The following is a 5,158-nucleotide window of genomic DNA, read 5'->3' as shown; positions in this document are numbered from 1 at the left end:
ATAAAGTAAAAATAAAGAACAATATATTAAAAACTTGTACAATTCTTGCATAGTTGATATATAATGTGATTTTTCACATGTAGCTTAAAAACTTTTAGCTACGACTTAGGTTGTATGGAGAAAAAGGAAAATCACGGCTCTATCAAAGAGAATAAAAACATGTAGACTAAAGTTTAGCCTCCTCTAATAAAAATAAGTGTTTTGTATATTCTCCAGTCTAGCAAACAACATTACACAGGACTTTTCCTTTGCTGAAGTGATTAATGCACAATTAATATTATCCTAACACCAAAAGCAGAGACGCTATTAAAAATAAAAAATTATAGACCAATACACTTGATAAACACTGATGAAAAGATCAACAAATTCCTAGAAAACTAAATTCAACAATGAATCAAAAAGATTAAACAGCATAATCAAGTGGGATTCATCCAGGGATACAAAAATGTTTTAAAGTATGCAAACCAATTAATGTATTTCACTTTTTCCATAGAAGGATCACATAGTAAAATTGATGCAGAGAATGCTTTTGATCTTATTCAACAACCTTTCATGATAAAAAACCCTCACAAATATAGATATGAGGATCAGACTTCAAGATAATAATGGCCATATAAAGCAAATTAATAACCAATATTATACTAAATGGTAAAAACTGACTCCTCTTAATATCATACACAAAGCAAGTATAACCACTTTACCACTCTCATTCAAATAAGTGTGGATCATGTTTACCACAGTAGTTAGCTAAACAAAAATATTAAAGAGATTTGAATTTGAAAGAGGTCAAAGTATCACTATATGCAGGTAATAGAATAATATACATTGAAAACCAAAATATTCCAACAAAATATTATTAGAAAAATAAGTAGCAAGTTAAAAATTAATAAAACAAAATTAAAATTAAAATTAAAATTAATAAACAAAACCAGTAGATACCAGTAAATACAATACAAAAACCCCTTCCTTACACCTATATTCATTGCAGCACTATTTACCATAGTAAAACTCTGGAAACAGGGGCCGGAGAGATAGCATGGAGGTAAGGCGTTTGCCTTTCATGCAGGAGGTCATCGGTTCGAATCCCGGCGCCCCATATGGTCCCCTGTGCCTGCCAGGAGCAATTTCTGAGCCTGGAGCCAGGAATAACCCCTGAGCACTGCCAGGTGTGACCCAAAAAAAAAAAAAAAAAAAAAAAAAAACTCTGGAAACAACCCAGATGCCCTTCAACAGATGAATGGCTAAAGAAACTGTGGTACATATACACAATGGAATATTATGCAGCTGTCAGGAGAGATGAAGTCATGAAATTTTCCTATACATGGAAGTACACGGAATCTATTATGCTGAGTGAAATAAGTCAGAGAGAGAGAGAAAAATGCAGAATGGTCTCACTCATCTATGGGTTTTAAGAAAAATGAAAGACATTCTTGCAATAATAATTTTCAGAACCAAAAGAGAAAAGAGCTGGAAGTTCCAGCTCACCTCAGGAAGCTCACCACAAAGAGTGATGAGTTTAGTTAGAGAAATAACTACATTTTGAACTGTCCTAATAATGAGAATGTATGAGGGAAATGGAGAGCCTGTTTAGAGTACAGGCGGGGGTTGGGTGGGGAGGAGGGAGATTTGGGACATTGGTGATGGGAATGTTGCACTGGTGATGTACATACACAATCATGCATGTAATCAAGGTGTTCAAATAAAAAATAAATAAATAAAATAAAATACCTTTTATAATAATGTCTAGGAGCCGGAGTGGTGGTGCAAGCCATAGGGCTTTTGCCTTGCAAGCAACTAACCTAGGATGGTTGGATCACCTGGCGTTCCATATGGTTCTCCAAACCAGGAGTAACTTCTGAGCACATAGCCAGAAGTAACTCCTGAGCATAACCAGGTGTGGTTCTCCGCCCCCCCCAAAAAAAAAACCAAAAATAAATAAATAAAATAATGTCTAAAATCATCAACTATCTAGAAAACAACTTAAGGTAAACAAATTTGCTCAGTGAAAATAATAATTTTTTTTTCAGGGGAGAGCGCGCACACAGTCCCCCACTACCATAAATTACGCAGTCGAGTTTTCCACATGTGAAGAAATCGCAGGGGTCAGCACGCCCGGAGTGCAATGGGCGAGCCTCACCCTGGGGAAACCACCTGAAAATAATAAATTATTTTTTAAAGAAACCGAAGAAGACAAAATTACATGTTCACTGATTTCTAAAATTCAACATTTTCAAATTACTTTCTTACTGAAACCATCATACAGTTAAAATTCCAATGGTATTCTTCAAAGACATGGAACAAACACTACTAAAATGTGTAAGGAATCATAAAACTCCCTGAATAGGAAAAGCAATTCTAAGAGAAAAAAAATACATATATCTAGGGTCAAAAAGATAATAGAGTGGGTAGGGTGTTTGCCTTGTATGCCGTCTACCTGGGTTTTATCCCCAGCTTCCCCTCTGATCTCCCAAGTCTGCCAGGAGTGATTTTTGAGAGCAGAGCCAGGAATGCTCTGGGTGAGTCAGGAATGCCCTGAGTGCTAGGTGTTAGCCAAAAAAAAAAAAAAAAACATAACAAACAAACAAACAAAAACAAAAAAAGAAAAGGTAAAGAATAAGAAAAATACATATGTAAGGTTATACAACTTCAAATTATACTACAAAGCTGTATTAATTAAAATTACATATCATAAAACTAAAATAATGACAGACTTGCTGCAGACTAATCAAACAGGGTTGAGAATATTGAGATAAACCCCAAGGTTTATGATCAGCGAAACCCTGACAAAAGAGCTAAGATCATAGAAAGGAGGAAAGAAAATCTATTCAACCATTGTGCTTGGAAAACTGGATAGCCACGTGTAAGTTCTACTTGATTTCACATTATTCACACAGCTAAAATCAAGTGGATACAAGACAAGATTAGACCAAAATTCATAAAATACAGCAATGAAAATACAGGCTAAATTCTTCAGGAAAAGAATCTCAGAGATATCTTCAACTTGATGACCACATAAGCAAAGACAAGGGAAAAAAAAGGAAATGGGCCGATATTAAATTAGAAAGCTTCTGCATATCAAAAGAAACTCATGCTAAATAGATTCTACAAAATGGTAGAAATTATTTGTATGCCACAAATCAAATAAATAACTAATCTCCAAAATCTATAAGGCACTTGCGATTCTCAATGGTAAAAAATTCACAAACCCATCCAAAAGAAAGAAGATGATGAATACACTTTACAAAAAGAAAAATACAGTTGGCCAATAATTATATAAAAAAGTGTCCTTTCACACCTTTGATTTTGCAATGGTATCTCAAAACAACAATCAGAGATCACGACTCACAAGTGAAATGGCATGTAACAAAGTTCTGAACAGCCAAGTGTTGGTGGGGACATGGTGAGAAAATAATGCTTATTCCCTGTGAGAATGTTGTCTGGTACAATATCAATGAAAAGCAGTATGGAAACCTTGGAATAAAGCTCACATACTTTTCTTGGCATCTATATTCAAAATACAAGAACATTAATTCAAAAGAACAATATACACATCATGTACATAGCAGTAATTGTTAGAATATTCAATATATTGAGATAACCCAAATGCTCAAAAAGAGATGAATAAATAAAAATAGTATATAATATAAATATATGGTATATATGCCACATATTTTTATCCATTCATATTTTTATACTTTAATATAATATAAACCATATATACAGATATATACTATGCAACTATAAGAAAGGACACAATCATGCAGTTTGCCATAACATGTATGAAACTAGAGGATTTTATGCTAAGAATAGTCAAACAGAATGAAGGGCTTTGATACAGAATGATCTCTCTCAAATGCCAGATTTGAAGATACATAGTAAAAGGACAGCTAATGGCCAAAGGCAACAGAACTAGAGAGTTAATTTCTGAAACTTAGATTGTGTGTGTGGAGAGAGTGAAGGAGTGCTTTTAAAAAATGGTCTTTATTTAACCTTGATGAAGGAAAGTAGGTACTTTGGTGTTGGGTGTGGTGCTGTATGATGTATGCATGCAATCACCATAGACAGTTTTATAAATCACAGTATCTCAACAGACTAAAATTAAATCAATCATAAACATGTATTCTTGGGGCCAAAATGATAGCACAGTGGTAGGGCATTTGCCTTGCACGTTGCCAACCTGGCAAAGAGCCAAATTCAATTCCCGGCATCTCATATGGTCCCCTGTGCCTTCCAGGAGCAATTCCTGAGTGCAAAGCCAGGAGTAACCCCTGAGCACAGCTGGGCATGACCCAACCCCCCTCAAACACACACACACACACACACACACACACACACACACACACACACCAGAGAAGAGAGTTTGAGAAAAGTTATGTTTTTTCCCATTTAGAAAAATATACTTAAAGTATTATTAATTAGAGTTTTATATTAAATATCATTTAGAATATCAATTTAGGATAAACTGAGATGAATATATTCATTGCATGGGAAGAAAGTATTTCTAACACTATGAGAAGCAACACACTTTAATCATGCCCCATCTCATACTAAATAATTTTCAAAATTATTTATCCCATTAAAAGTTATAAATAGAAATATATCAAAATATTTAAAATATTTTAGTGCCACATTCAACAGTGCTCAGGACTTAATCTTGGCTCTGTGTCAAGGAATATTCTTCCTGGGACTCAGAGGATCAAAGGAGTTGTTGAAGTATCAGATTCAGAACAGTCAGATGCAAGGCAAATCACTGCTCTCTGTAATATCTCTCTGACCCCTATTTTAATAAAAATATATATAAGGATTATTTTACAGTTTCAATTTTTTAACATTACTCAATGTTAAATAATTTTAGAGACATGGCTTAAGACCTCTGTATATGTATAGGACATAAAACATCTGCCACCAGATCCAGATCTCAATAAATATGAAACACTACACTTGGGATTAGAGATAGTTACAGGAGTTATACCAGGGGTCTCAAACTCAATTTACCTGGGGGCCGCAGGAGGCAAAGTCAGGGTGAGGCAGGGCTGCATGAGGAATTTCACAGAAAAAAAGTCCTCAAACGTCATTATAAACAGTTTTAATTATTTCTTTTGAACATGAATAGAACATTGAGTGAAGATCATGAACAGTTCTTCTGAACATGGCATCT

The 5,158-nt window shown here is 34.5% G+C and overlaps 1 pseudogene; it reads right to left on the bottom strand.

The window, feature by feature from the left end:
- Window positions 1-2,024: 2,024 nt before the first annotated feature.
- Window positions 2,025-2,162, bottom strand: LOC126008107 (uncharacterized; annotated as a pseudogene).
- Window positions 2,163-5,158: the final 2,996 nt, after the last annotated feature.

The sequence above is a fragment of the Suncus etruscus genome, chromosome 4 (assembly GCF_024139225.1).
Source record: "Suncus etruscus isolate mSunEtr1 chromosome 4, mSunEtr1.pri.cur, whole genome shotgun sequence".
NCBI lineage: Eukaryota > Metazoa > Chordata > Mammalia > Eulipotyphla > Soricidae > Suncus > Suncus etruscus.
The sequence above is the reverse complement of the archived record's forward strand: the minus strand, read 5'-3'. Positions and strand labels throughout refer to the sequence as shown.